Source organism: Salvelinus alpinus, chromosome 35 (assembly GCF_045679555.1).
Source record: "Salvelinus alpinus chromosome 35, SLU_Salpinus.1, whole genome shotgun sequence".
Lineage (NCBI taxonomy): Eukaryota > Metazoa > Chordata > Actinopteri > Salmoniformes > Salmonidae > Salvelinus > Salvelinus alpinus.
The window spans coordinates 19,013,345-19,029,493 of record NC_092120.1 but is presented as its reverse complement, the minus strand read 5'-3'; the positions used below and the strand labels follow the sequence as shown (position 1 = coordinate 19,029,493).

Here is a 16,149-nt window from a genome sequence, read left to right as displayed (position 1 = left end):
GAGACACTGTGGCCCCATCCGATGATACCCCCGGACAGGGCCAAACAGGAAGGATATAACCCCACCCACTTTGCCAAAGCACAGCCCCCACACCACTAGAGTGATATCTTCAACCACCAACTTACCATCCAATGACAAGGCCGAGTATAGCCCACAAAGATCTCCGCCACGGCACAACCCAAGGGGGGGCGCCAACCCAGACAGGAAGATCACGTCAGTGACTCAACCCACTCAAGTGACGCACCCCTCCTAGGAACGGCATGAAAGAGCACCAGTAAGCCAGTGACTCCTGTAATAGGGTTAGAGGTAGAGAATCCCAGTGGAGAGAGGGGTACCGGCCAGGCAGAGACAGCAAGGGCGGTTCGTTGCCCCAGAGCCTTTCCGTTCACCTTCACACTCCTGGGCCAGACTACACTCAATCATAGGACCGACTGAAGAGATGAGTCTACAGTAAAGACTTAAAGGTTGAGACAGAGTCTGCGTCTCTCACATGGGTAGGCAGACCATTCCATAAAAATTGAGATCTATAGGAGAAAGCCCTGCCTCCAGCTGTTTGCTTAGAAATTCTAGGGACAATTAGGAGGCCTGCGTCTTGTGACCGTAGCGTACGTGTAGGTATGTACGGCAGGACCAGATCGGAAAGATAGGTAGGAGCAAGCCCATGTAATGCTTTGTAGGTTAGCAGTAAAACCTTGAAATCAGCCCTTGCCTTAACAGGAAGCCAGTGTAGGGAGGCTAGCACTGGAGTAATATGATAAAAAATGTTGGTTCTAGTCAGGATTCTAGCAGCTGTATTTGCACTAACTGAAGTTTATTTAGTGCTTTATCCGGGTAGCCGGAAAGTAGAGCTTTGCAGTAGTCTAACCTAGAAGTAACAAAAGCATGGATTAATTTTTCTGCATCATTTTTGGACAGAAAGTTTCTGATTTTTGCAATGTTACGTAGATGGAAAAAAGCTGTCCTTGAAACAGTCTTGATATGTTCGTCAAAAGAGAGATCAGGGTCCAGAGTAACGCCGAGGTCCTTCACAGTTTTATTTGAGACGACTTTACAACCATCAAGATTAATTGTCAGATTCAACAGAAGATCTCTTTGTTTAGAACAAGCATCTCTGTTTTGTCCGAGTTTAAAAGTAGAAAGTTTGCAGCCATCCACTTCCTTATGTCTGAAACACAGGCTTCTAGCGAGGGCAATTTTGGGGCTTCACCATGTTTCATTGAAATGTGCAGCTGTGTGTCATCCGCATAGCAGTGAAAGTTAACATTATGTTTTCGAATGACATCCCCAAGAGGTAGAAATATATAGTGAAAACAATAGTGGTCCTAAAACGGAACCTTGAGGAACACCGAAATGTACAGTTGATTTGTCAGAGGACAAACCATTCACAGAGACAAACTGATATCTTTCCGACAGATAAGATCTAAACCAGGCCAGAACTTGTCCGTGTAGACCAATTTGGGTTTCCAATCTCTCCAAAAGAATGTGGTGATCGATGGTATCAAAGGCAGCACTAAGGTCTAGGAGCACGAGGACAGATACAGAGCCTCGGTCTGACGCCATTAAAAGGTAATTTACCACTTTCACAAGTGCAGTCTCAGTGCTATAATGGGGTCTAAAACCAGACTGAAGCATTTCGTATACATTGTTTGTCTTCAGGAAGGCAGTGAGTTGCTGCACAACAGCTTTTTCCCAAAATATTTGAGAGGAATGGAAGATTCGATATAGGCCGATAGTTATTTATATTTTCTGGGTCAAGGTTTGGCTTTTTCAAGAGAGGCTTTATTACTGCCACTTTTAGTGAGTTTGGTACACATTCGGGGGATAGAGAGCCGTTTATTATGTTCAACATAGGAGGGCCAAGCACAGGAAGCAGCTCTTTCAGTAGTTTAGTTGGAATAGGGTCCAGTATGCAGTTTGAAGGTTTAGAGGCCATGATTATTTTCATCATTGTGTCAAGAGATATAGTACTAAACCACTTGAGTGTCTGTCTTGATCCTAGGTCCTGGCAGAGTTGTGCAGACTCAGGACAGCTGAGCTTTGGAGGAATACGCAGATTTCAAGAGGAGTCCGTAATTTGCTTTCTAATGATCATGATCTTTTCCTCAAAGAAGTTCATGAATTTATTACTGCTGAAGTGAAAGCCATCCTCACTTGGGGAATGCTGCTTTTTAGTTACCTTTGCGACGGTATCAAAAATCAATTTCGGATTGTTCTTATTTTCCACAATTAAGTTGGAAAAATAGGATGATTGAGCAGCAGTGAGGGCTCTTCGATACTGCACGGTACTGTCTTTCCAAGCTAGTCTGAAGACTTCCAGTTTGGTGTGGCGCCATTTCCGTTCCAGTTTTCTGGAAGCTTGCTTCAGAGCTCGGGTATTTTCTGTATACCAGGGAGCTAGTTTCTTATGACAAATGTTTTTTGTTTTTAGGGGTGCAACTGCATCTAGGGTATTGCACAAGGTTAAATTGAGTTCCTCAGTTAGGTGGTTAACTGATTTTTGTCCTCTGACGTCCTTGGGTAGGCAGAGGGAGTCTGGAAGGGCATCAAGGAATCTTTGTGTTGTCTGAGAATTTATTGCACGACTTTTGATGCTCCTTGGTTGGGGTCTGAGCAGATTATTTGTTGCGATTGCAAGCCGTGTGGCTCAGTTGGTAGAGCATGGCGCTTGCAACGCCAGGGTTGTGGGTTCAATTCCCACGGGGGGACCAGGATGAATATGTATGAACTTTCCAATGTGTAAGTCGCTCTGGATAAGAGCGTCTGCTAAATGACTTAAATGTAAATGTAAATGTAATAAAATGGTGGTCCGATAGTCCAGGATTATGAGGAAAAACATTAAGATCCACAACATTTATTCCATGGGACAAAACTAGGTCCAGAGTATGACTGTGACAGTGAGTAGGTCCAGAGACATGTTGGACAAAACCCACTGAGTCGATGATGGCTCCGAAAAGCCTTTTGGAGTGGGTCTGTGGACTTTTCCATGTGAATATTAAAATCACAAAAAAATTGAATATTATCTGCTATGACTACAAGGTCCGATAGGATTTCATGGAACTCAGTGAGGAGCGCTGTATATGGCCCAGGAGGCCTGTAAACAGTAGCTATAAAAAGTGATTGAGTAGGCTGCATAGATTTCATGACTAGAAGCTCAAAAGACGAAAACGTCATTTTTTTTTTTTGTAAATTGAAATTTGCTATCGTAAATGTTAGCAACACCTTCGCCTTTGCAGGATGCACGGGGGATATGGTCACTAGTGTAACCAGGAGGTGAGGCCTCATTTAACACAGTAAATTCATCAGGCTTAAGCCATGTTTCAGTCAGGACAATCACATCAAGATTATGATCAGTGATTAGTTCATTGACTATAACTGCCTTTGAAGTGAGGGATCTAACATTCAGTAGCCCTATTTTGAGATGTGCGGTATCACAATCTCTTTCAATAATGGCAGGAATGGAGGAGGTCTTTATCCTAGTGAGATTGCTAAGGCGAACACCGCCATGTTTAGTTTTGCCCAACCTAGGTCGAGGCACAGACACGGTCTCAATGGGGATAGCTGAGCTGACTACACTGACTGTGCTAGTGGCAGACTCCACTAAGCTGGCAGGCTGGCTAACAGCCTGCTGCCTGGCCTACACCCTATTTCATTGTGGAGCTAGAGGAGTTAGAGCCCTGTCTATGTTGGTAGATAAGATGAGAGCATCCCTCCAGCTAGGATGGAGTCCGTCACTCCTCAGCAGGCCAGGCTTGGTCCTGTTTGTGGGTGAGTCCCAGAAAAAGGGCCAATTATCTACAAATTCTATCTTTTGGGAGGGGCAGAAAACAGTTTTCAACCAGCGATTGAGTTGTGAGACTGCTGTAGAGCTCATCACTCCCCCTAACTGGGAGGGGGCCAGCTGATGTATGAGTTTCTTTATGGGTTCGTGTGAGACTTTGACCACGTGACACAAATTTCCATCTCAAGACATGTCTAGAGATATTTTTACCAACGACCTGCCACTGGCATTAAGCAAACCCTGTGTGTCCATGCATGCTGATGATACAACCCTGTATGTGTCAGGAACCACAGCTAATTAAGTCACTGAAACCCTTAACAAAGAGTTTTGGAATGGGTGACCAGTAATAAACTGGTCCTGAACATCTCTAAAACTAAGAGCATTGTATTTGGTACAAATCATTCCCTAAGTTTTAGCTGAATCACGTAAATGAATGGTGTGGCTGATGAACAAAATGAGGAGACTTAATTACTTGGTGTTACCTAAGACAGCAAACTGTCATGGACAAAACATATAGGTTCAATGGTTGTAAAGATGGGGAGAGGTATGTCTGTGACAAAGTGATGCTCTGCTTTTTTGACACCACACTTCAGAAAGCAAGTCCTGCAGTCCGTAGTTGTATCTTATCGCGATTATTGTCCCGTCATGTGGTCAAGTGTTGCAAAGAAAGACCTAGTTAAGCTACAGCTGGCCCAGAAGATAGTGGCACGTCTTGCTCTTCATTGTAATCAGAGGGCTAATATCAACACCGTGCATGTAAGTCTCTCTTGGCTAAGAGTTGAGGAGAGACTGACTGCATCACTTCTTGTTTTTATAGGAAACATTCATGTGTTAGAAATGCCAAATTGTTTGCATAGTCAACTCACGCACAGCTCTGACACACACACACTTACCCCACCAGACATGCCACCAGGGGTCTTTTCACATTCCCTAGGTCCAGAACAAATTCAAGGAAACGTACAGTATACAGAGCCATGATTGCATGGAACTCCCATCACATATGCTGTAGCTCAACTGAACAGCAAACCTGGTTTAAAAAAACAAATAAAGCAACACCTCACGGCAAAACACCTCTCCCCCATGTGACCTACTTGTTGTGTATATGTACTGACATGTACGTGTAACTGATAGACGCACACACACGCACACTACCTGTTCATGTTTTTAAATGTATTTCAATTGTACATTGTCTTTTGTCTATAATGTATTTTTCATTATGTGTCGGACCCCAGTAAGACTAGCTATCGCAATTGGCTAATGGGGATCCTAATAGCATTTTATATATATATATATATATATATATATATATATATATATATATATATATATATATATAAATGTATAGATAGAGATGCTACTCATGCATCCTATATCTTTCAGTGATTTGAGATTCTGCCTAGTGTTCTCTCCCCATCACACTCCCTCACTCCATCTCCCTCCCTTCCTCTGCTTTCCTCTCTCCACCTCCCTCCCATCCTTTTACTTCTCTCTTTCTATCTCCCTTTTTCTCCCTCCCATCCCCTTGTGTTTCCCAATTAAATGTACTCAGTTCATTGCAGTTGCGCTCCTCTGCAGATGGAGGGACTCTTTCAAACCCTAAAATGTGGGCCTCCGCCATAGGGACAGAGAATCTTTCATAAAGCCTGTAGGGGACCCTTTTTACACAAACACCACACACACACTTAGAACAGTAGATGAAGTCTCTGTCATACAGGGTGTGAAAAAAAAGGGAGGAATGGGGAGGACCTATTTAATGTAACACCACCATACACTTAGAACAGTTCAGTCTCTGTAATACACTACATGACCAAAAATATGTAGACACCTGCTCGTCGAACATCGCATTAATATAGAGTTGCTCCCCCCTTTGCTTCTATAACAGCCTCCACTCCTCTGGGAAGGTTTTCCACTTGATGTTGGAACATTGCTGCTTTCCTCTTGCTTCCATTCAGCTACAAGAGCATTAGTGAGGTCGGGCACTGATGTTGGGCGATTAGGGATTGCTTGTAGTCGACGTTCCAATCCATCCCAAAGGTGTTCGATGGGGTTGTGGTCAAGGCTCTTGGCAGGCCTGTCAAGTTCTTCCACACCGATCTTGACAAACCATTTCTGTATGGACCTCGCTTTGTGCACAGGTTGCATTGTCATGCTGAAAGTGGAAAGGGCCTTCCCCAAACTGCTGCCACAAAGTTGGATGCACAGAATCGTCTAGAATGTCATTGTCACCCAAATTCATGTCATAATCACCCAGATTTGTCCGTCGGACTGCCAGATGGTGATATGTGATTCATCACATTCAGAGAACACATTTCCACTGCTCCAGAGTTCAATGGCTTCGCGCTTTACACCACTCCAGCCAACGCTTGGCATGGTGAACTTAGGCTTGTGTGCGGCTGCTCAGCCATGAAAACACATTTCATGAAGCTCCCGACAAACAGTTATTGTGCTGACGTGGCATCCAGAGGCAGTTTGGAACTCAGTAGTGAGTGTTGCAACTGAGGAGAGATGATTTCTATGTGCTACGCGCTTCAGCACTCGGCGGTCCCATTCGTTGAGATTGTGTGGCCTACCACTTCGCAGCTGAGCCGTTGTTGCTCCTAGATGTTTCCACTTCACAATAACCGCACTTACAGTTGGGTGTGGCTGGAATAGCCGAATACACAAATTTTGTATATATAGTGTATCTTGATCAGCATGGGGGGACCCTATTTACTATAACACCACACACACTTAGTAAGTCTCTGTTATACAGCTTATATCCCATTCAAATTACATATCATGCAGCAGACAATGTGGGTGGTACTCTGACTTGACATCTGCTTGTTTAAGTCTCGCATTGATGTCAATTAATGATTTACACAAAAGTCTGAGTTGTGTTTATTTCAACTCTGAATCATGTCCATTATGTTATTACTATGGAATTATGTCCGTCCATGCTTAGCCTACTGCAGAGTATGTCCAGTTTAGGTTTCAGTATGGCATTATTGGCTCAAGCAGTGGGATCTAATCCAAAATGAAGTAATTACGTTACTTAGCTAACCATCCATTTACAGCAATACTAGTCAAGAAAAAAAGTGAACAGCTCCATACATGAATGTTTATACTGTAACCACAGCCAAGTGTCTCTTCTAGTGCACCCATGAATGCTTCATGTCATTCTCCACTGTGGTGATACTTGGTAGTGATTTTGAGAATCAAATCAGAGAGGGATAAAGAGGGAAAGATGAGGAGGTGGGTTGAATGGGGGATGGAGAGGGGGATGAAGTAGAGGGGGATGAGGAGGGAAATTAATTAGAGAGGTGGATGATGAGGTCTTCAGTAGTCCTAAAGGGGTTGACCGGGCTGGCTAAGGGGGTTTACCGCGAGTTCTCTGATAGTCTAGGTATGGCTGCTTCAGTTGTCTTTGATTGGATAATACTGATGTTTCCAGTGGAGGCTGGTGGAGGGAGAAATCGGAAGATGAGCTCAAGGGGAATTAATGGAAAGGTACCAACCATTAATTCAATTCAAACCATTACAATAAGCCTGTCCTCTGACTTCAAGTGACACCAGTCTACACTGGACGACTTACTCAGCCACCCGCCACCGCCATCACACATTACCCAGCATGCCCCTCTCCCATCTCCAGGGCTCTAAGTGTCGACCATTTTGGTCGCATATGCTCCCTAATATTTTGCTGTGTGAACTGGATTTTGGGAGCACCCAGATAATCATTTTTGTAATGATTAGGCTTCGCTTTACCTCAGCCTCCGAGTGCCATAGAGTCCTCTTTCTGCCTGCTTGCTTACAGTTCCCGGGCCACACACAACAAGACCTGCCCCCTGTCACTCAAGCAGGCAGCAGACAGTTCCTCCATGCTATTCATTCTCTCGGCATGCTGCCAATTCATGCACTCAACACAGATTCTTCCAAAACAAGAACAATTCTGCTTTCCACATTGCTTCTAAATATGAATCCAGAGGTTTTCTCTACTATACTGTCCGTTTCTGTATCTTGCTCTCTGCAAAACCCAAGTTAACGGTAGCTTTAATACATGTTGCTACCAGGTATGCTGCAAATCAGCATGTTTGTTTGTGCAACTACATGTTCTGAATCAGAACGTTGGTTCCAGCCCTGTCATAACTCCTACCTGCCTTTTTTATTTGTTACCTGGCATTTACCTGGCTTTTTTATCATGCCAAACAACACTAACTATATAATTAGAGTAATTATTCTATTTCTATGGTTGCAACAGTTCACCCAAGTGTTTTGATCTATATTGCAAGTAAAATCACAATATTTGGTTGAAAAATCACAATTACCAATGAAAACTGTTCATTTAGAGCCCTGTCCATCCCATGAGTCACTCTGATGTGTCAGATCAGACGTCATGTTGTGTCATAACGATTTTAATATCCTTGCTTTATGGTGATCATTTTATTGGCTTTTACTATGATTTGGTCGACTCCCCATGCTTTTTGCCTAAATAGAGTACTATAAAATGATGCAAGTTGAAGAATTTGTATGTAAAAGCAATGCATTTTCCAATTTCCCATTCACTATATGAGTGTTTTCTCTCTCTCCTTCATTTTGTGTATACCAGTACTGTACCTCTCTCCTGCGTTCTGTCAATATCTTTCATTCTCCCATACCAATTATATGCATGTGTGTGTGTCACATTGGTTCCGTCTGTACTCGTGTGTGTGTGTGTGTGTGTGTGTGTGTGTGTGTGTGTGTGTGTGTGTGTGTGTGTGTGTGTGTGTGTGTGTGTGTGTGTGTGTGTGTGTGTGTGTGTGTGTGTGTGTGTGTGTGTGTGTGTGTGTGTGTGTGTGTGTGTGTGTGTGTGTGTGTGTGCGTGTGTACGTGCGTGTGTACGTGTGTGTGTTGTATATGCCTCATTCTCTGCCTCTCTGTTTCCCCTCCGGATCTCATGTATAATTAATGTTGTCGCTCATGAATATGCTAATTTTGGCAATGTGCAGGGAGAGGTGAGAGGGCTTCCCCTGTTCTATTCTTACATCCGTCTGATGAGAGAGAATGAGAGGGAGGAAAAGAGATGGAGGGAACTGGAGAGTGAGAGAAAGAAGAGAAGGGCAGAGAGGGAAATGGTGGATGGAGGAGTGTGGAGATGTGAAATTTCCTAGCATTCAACAAATAAGCATTGTGTAAGTGTGACACACAGACACAGAACAGATGAGTATAAGATGGAGGTGGAGAACATGGTTGCCATTGTTATAGACTCTAGAGACTAAATGAGTCACCCATGCTGTGGGACAGAGAGAGGTGAGATTGAAACAGGTGAGTGAGAAAGACAGAGAGGGAGGAGGATAATTATTGTTCTGCTCTTTCACACGAGTTTCAAGAATAGGCAGGCATAGTCATTGTTGAATACTCGTTTCTGATTGGCTAGAAGGGCATGCTAGAATGGACATTAAAACCAGATAATGGGACCGTTGGAAAAGTTATTGGGACACCTTACAATCAGCACATATGCATAGTCACTTTACTTCTACCTACATGTACATATTACCTCAATATGAGGTACTAACCGGTGCCCCCGCACATTGACTCTGTACTGGTACCCCCTGTATATAGCCTCGCTACTGTTATTTTATTTTTTCTCCTTATTATTTGTAATTTTTTATAATTTTTTTTATTTTAGTAAATACTTTCTTAACATTTTTCTTAAAACTGCATTGTTGGTTAAGGGCTTGTAAATAAGCATTTCACTGTATGGTCTACACCTGTTGTATTCGGCGCATGTGACAAATATAATTTGATTTGATTTGCTAAACCAACATCCACACAAACCTAAACTGGATGCATTGAAAACACAGGCCCAATGAAGACAAATGTAGCTACAGTGGGGCAAAAAAGTATTTAGTCAGCCACCAATTGTGCAAGTTCTCCCACTTAAAAAGATGAGAGAGGCCTGTAATTTTCATCACAGGTACACTTCAACTATGACAGACAAAATGAGGGAAAAAATCCAGAAAATCACATTGTAGGATTTTTAATGAATTTATTTGCAAATTATGGTGGAAAATAAGTATTTGGTCACCTACAAACAAGCAAGATTTCTGGCTCTCACAGACCTGTAACTTCTTCTTTAAGAGGCTCCTCTGTCCTCCACTCGTTACCTGTATTAATGGCACCTGTTTGAACTTGTTATCAGTGTGGCACCTGTTTGAACTTGTTATTTGCTTTGTTAAAATCCCCAACTACAATAAATGCGGCCTCAGGATATACAGTTTCCAGTTTGCATAAAGTCCAGTGTAGATCTTTGAGGGCTGTCGTGGTATCAGCTTGAGGGGGAATATACACGGCTGTAACTATAACCAAAGATAATTATCTTGTGAGGTAATACAGTCGGCATTTGATTGTGAGGTATTCTAGGTCGTGTGAACAAAAGGACTTGAGTTTCTGTATGTTATCGCAATCACACTATGAGTACTTAATCATGAAACATACCCCCCCGCCATTCTTCTTCTCAGAGAGTACTTTATTCCTGTCTGTGTGATGTACTGAGAACCCAGCTGGCTGTATGGATGGGACAGTATCCAGAGAGAGCCATGTATCCGTGAAGCAGATTGTTACAATCCCTGATGTCTCTCTGGAAGGAGATCCTCGCTCTGAGCTCGTCTACTTTATTGTCCAGAGACTGAACATTCACAAGAGCGGTGGATGGTGTGCACACCTCCTGAGTTGGACTAGAAGTCCTAGGAGCAGCCTCTGGAATAAGTTAAATTGCCCTGGTGGTACGAACCAAGGATCCAATTTGGGAAAGTCGTATTCCTGGTCGTAATGCTGGTGAGCTACCACCGCTCTGATATCCAAAAGTTATTTCCGGCAGTATGTAATAACACCAAAACATTTCTGGGTTAACACACAACATAACAAAATACTGCAAAGATGTTTAGGAGCTAGAAGCAGAGCTGCCATATCTGTCGGCGCCATCTAAAATACACTGCTCAAAAAAATAAAGGGAACACTTAAACAACACAATGTAACTTCAAGTCAATCACACTTCTGTGAAATCAAACTGTCCACTTAGGAAGCAACACTGATTGACAATAAATTTCACATGCTGTTGTGCAAATGGAATAGACAAAAGGTGGAAATTATAGGCAATTAGCAAGACACCCCCCAATAAAGGACTGGTTCTGCAGGTGGTGACCACAGACCACTTCTCAGTTCCTATGCTTCCTGGCTGATGTTTTGGTCACTTTTGAATGCTGGCGGTGCTTTCACTCTAGTGGTAGCATGAGACGGAGTCTACAACCCACACAAGTGGCTCAGGTAGTGCAGCTCATCCAGGATGGCACATCAATGCGAGCTGTGGCAAGAAGGTTTGCTGTGTCTGTCAGCGTAGTGTCCAGAGCATGGAGGCGCTACCAGGAGACAGGCCAGTACATCAGGAGACGTGGAGGAGGCCGTAGGAGGGCAACAACCCAGCAGCAGGACCGCTACCTCCGCCTTTGTGCAAGGAGGGGCACTGCCAGAGCCCTGCAAAATGACCTACAGCAGGCCACAAAAACGAGTTTTAATGACTCCAACCTAAGTGTATGTAAACGTCCTACTTCAACTGTAGAAATACTGTGGTGTAAGTGGGAGAAACGGCTTCGCCTCATTACATCTCATCACGCTGCGTCGTCCATTATTTCCTAAGTAATGTACAGAGCGTCTGCGTTTATCCCTTACTTAGAGATTACCATTATTTCAGCGTTAATTGTAACCATTATTTCAAACACCTGAAACAGTTTTTTTCTGCAATCTGCAGCCATAATCGTTATGCCTAATTCTGTCAAAAATATGTAAAAACTCTTTACCTGTTCAATTGTCATTTTAATGAATAATGCACATTGATTTTATGCCTTATTAGTTTTGTACCGCTGCCACACTGGTCTGTAGTATAGTATTACCCAATATTTAAAGAAATCTTGGTCCTTTCTAAGTCTAGCAACTTTGCCAACAGGCATGCCAGCTAAAATAGTTAGATAAGCTACTCCAACTTGACTGATTGCGTGAAATGGATTGGTAGCTAGTTATGAGGTTGGGAGTAGGTGGCTAGCTATCTACAGTAGGTGGCTAGCTATCTACAGTAGGTGGCTAGCTAAAGCCAACTTCATATCATTGCTAGGTGGCTAGTATTACAGAAAAAAAATGTAATAATTGGTTTTATATATTCATCAAGAAATCAATAGTCTACATAGCCAGCAACATCACGAGCAGCTAAAATCAAATCAAACCCTTGTGGCCCCTACGAGCATGACACCTCTGTTAGTTGTTAGAATTATTTCCGTAACCGTTGTTAACCTTTCAGTATTAGTGGTTACCATTATTTCAATATAAGTGGTCACCATTATGTTGGTATTAGTTGTCACCATTATTTTGGTCTTGTTACCATTACTTCAGAATGAGTTGTAACTCCTCTAAGAGATGATAGGTGCCAGGCCTTCAAGTTGACCATAAAAGAGAGAGATGCCCCTTTGCCCTTTACGTCTCCAAAGTGCCCTATTGGGTGGTGGTATAATTTTCCCCAAAATATATTTTTTTTATACATTTTTTGTCATTGTTGTTCGGAACCTCCTGCCTGCTTGCCATCCGTTGGTTACGCCTGTTGATCTTCCCTGTACCGAGTGTGTGCTCCCGGTATTCAAACATTCATGACTTGAGAGATGGGGTCACATGTCGAGTGTGTGTAGCTACCTAGTTTAAATATCAGCAGTACTGCCACAGCAGCACAACATTTGATAAACACCTGATTTAGCCTATATCATCATTAATATTCGGTCTGGTTGGCTGATATGCGCAGCAGAGAATAAACTAAATTGAGCTCGCTAACTAGCAGATTTAAATCAACCATCACCTGATAACCTCTTTTCCCGATGTTAGTCAGGTCTTTAGGAGGCACTGTAACTAGTTTGCTTTTCATTTGTGATGATGAGTGAGTGTGTTGTTGCAGAAATGAATAGGCTTGTGCTCTGCTCGTTACAGAGGCATTTGGTATTATATGAATTTCGAGATATGTATTATGAAAGTTTTTTGGAAGCAGGGGGAGGGGTGCCCTTTTTTTCCCATTTTGAGCACATGCCCCCTGAAAGGTCTGTTCACAGCCCTGAGAGAGAGAGAGAGAGAGAGAGAGAGAGAGAGAGAGAGAGAGAGAGAGAGAGAGAGAGAGAGAGAGAGAGAGAGAGAGAGAGAGAGAGAGAGAGAGAGAGAGAGAGAGAGAGAGAGAGAGAGAGAGAGAGAGCATATTTCTTTCCCAAAATTATAATTCAATACAAAGAATTTGAAACTATAAAAGATGAAGAAAAATTCAAATATTTATTGGGTGAAAAGCCAAAATGTGCAGTTTTGGCAGCCAAATATGTGTCCTCCTGCCACAGCCTGAGGGACAGCCAGTGAAAAATGCAAAGTAATGTTGATAATATTTCCCATTTAGCTTAGTTTTGTTTTGTCTTTCGTACCAGGTCATGTGTCTTCTCAGTCATGTTGACACTGGTCTACTACTGTTGCTTTAATGTATTGTTGTTCTGATTAATATTGTTGTTGTAGCTGTTATTAATGGTAATCCCATGTCCACTACTACTATTATTATTGCTGTTAATCCCACCATTTATTTATATATAAATATATATATATTTTGTGTATATATATACATATATATTTTATTTAAATTTTTCGATATGTATACTTTGACAATGTAAGTAATAATAACTTGCCATGTCAATAAAGTCAATTGAATTGAATTGAATTGAATTGAGAGAGAGAGAGACCAGGAAGATGGCAGAGTGACCTTCAGCAGTGGGCAACTGAAGGGGGTATCAACCTCGAGGAGACATGTGAGTCTTGGCAAAGTCACTCTCCGACAGCATGGGCACACACACAAACACTGACGCACCGTTGGTGGACACTCGCGCACACACACACACATGCCCTCTACACTACACATTTCAAATCAAACCACAACAGAACTGAGGGCTGTACAGTATGTGGTCAGCAGGAGTGACATCACACCCTGTGTGATGGGCTGAGGTCAAATGTCACCTGCATATATCTATTGTATCTATACAGCATCTACAGAATCAGCATGACATAGCTCCAATTCACACAACTCTTAATTTAGTGGTTAGGGCAACGAGGGGGAGGGGGGCTGGAATGGAGGAGAGGAGGCGGCGAGAGAGAAATGTGTCGCTTCGTCTTGCTGATCCCCATGCTAAGAGGGATTTGCATACATGTTTAATCAAAGCAAATTAGATTATAACCAAATGAAATCCCACTTCCTGCACTCCCCTCCTGCTCCATCCATCCACCCATTCCTCGCCGTTAAATGAAAGACTCTAATAGATAATAAGCACGCAGAAAAAGATGACATTAACGTGTGTGAAGAAGATCGACCTTAGAAAACTATGTAAAATGATGCTTTTATAGTCTAAGTGAGAATAATGTCGCTGTAACATCTCAAGGAAATGCTGGATGGCGTTAAGGTTTGAGACAAATTGAAAAGTGAAAAATCATTTACTTTATGATGTAGACTGACAACCACATTGACATATATTGCAAACATGTACAAATATGGGGATGCGCCGTCATTATTTATAGACGGACGGACGGACGGACAGACTCCACTATACAGTGCCTTGCAAAAGTATTCACCCCCTTGGCATTTTTCCTATTTTGATGCATTACAACCTGTAATTTAAATATATTTTTATTTGGATTTCATGTAATGACAAAACACAAAATAGTCCAAATTGGTGAAACAAAAAAAAAAAAAAATGTAAAAAAAAAAAAAAAAAAAAAATTAAATACGGAAAGTGGTGCGTGCATTTGTATTCCCCCCTTTGCTATGAAACCCCTAAATAAGATCTGGTGCAACCAATTACCTTCAGGAGTCACATAATTAGTTAAATAAAGTCCACCTGTGTGCAATCTAAGTGTCACATGATCTGTCACATGATCTCAGTATATACACACCTGTTCTGAAAGGCCCCAACACCACTAAGCAAGGGGCACCACCAAGCAAGTGGCACCATGAAGACCAAGGAGCTCTCCAAACAGGTCAGGGACAAAGTTGTGGAGAAGTACAGATCAGGGTTGGGTTATAAAAAAAGATCAGAAACTTTGAACATCACACGGAGCACCATTAAATCCATTATTACAAAATGAAAGAATGTGGCACGACAACAAACCTGCCAAGAGAGGGCCGCCCACCAAAACCCACAGACCAGGCAAGGAGGGCTTTAATCAGAGAGGCAACAAAGAGACCAAAGATAACCTGGAAGGACCTGCAAAGCTCCACAATGGGATGATTGGGGTATCTGTCCATAGGACCACTTTAAGCCGTACACTCCACAGAGCTGGGCTTTACGGAAGAGTGGCCAGAAAAAAAGCAATTGCTTAAAGAAAAAAATAAGCAAACACGTTTTGTGTTCGTCAAAAGGCATGTGGGAGACTCCCCAAACATTTGGAAGAAGGTAGTTTGGTTAGATCAGGCTAAAATTGAGCTTTTTGGCCATCAAGGAAAATACTATGTCTGGCGCAAACCCAACACCTCTCTTCACCCCAAGAACACCATCCCCACAGTGAGGCATGGTGGTGACAGCATCATGTTGTGGGTATGTTTTTAATCGGCAGGGACTGGGAAACTGGTCAGAATTGAAGGAATGATGGATGGCGCTAAATACAGGGAAATTCTTGAGGGAAATCTATTTCAGACTTCCAGAGATTTGAGACTGAGACGGAGGTTCACCTTCCAGCAGGACAATGAACCTAAGCATACTGCTAAAGCAACACTCGAGTAGTTTAAGGGGAAACATTTAAATGTCTCGGAATGGCCTAGTCAAAGCCCAGACCTTAATCCAATTGAGAATCTGTGGTATGACTTAAAGATTGCTGTACACCAGCGGAACCCATTCAACTTGAAGGAGCTGGAGCAGTTTTGCCTTGAAGAATGGGCAAAAATCCCAGTGGTTAGATGTGCCAAGCTTATAGAGACATACCCAAAGATACTTACAGCTGTAATGGCGGCAAAATGTTGCTCTACAAATTATTGACTTTAGGGGGGTGAATAGTTATGCACACTTAAGTTTTCTGTTTTTTGTGTTATTTCTTGTTCACAATAAAAAATATTTTGCATCTTCAAAGTGGTAGGCATGTTGTGTAAATCAAATGATACAAACCCCACCCAAAAATCTATTTTAATTCCAGGTTGTAAAGCAATAGTAAAACTGCTAAGGGGGATGAATACTTTCGCAATACTTTCACCATATATTGCTTTACATGTTGATATCAACCTTATAGCTTGCATTCCCCATTACTCACTCTTAGGCCTACAGGCATATCATACCAGTCCCACACATATTCCTCTTCCTCACCCATATATTCTC

The 16,149-nt window shown here is 42.4% G+C and overlaps 1 pseudogene; it reads right to left on the bottom strand.

Annotated features, from left to right (window-relative positions):
• Positions 1–427: 427 nt before the first annotated feature.
• On the bottom strand, positions 428–7,643 carry LOC139564132 (uncharacterized; annotated as a pseudogene).
• Between the last annotated feature and the right edge of the window lie 8,506 nt (positions 7,644–16,149).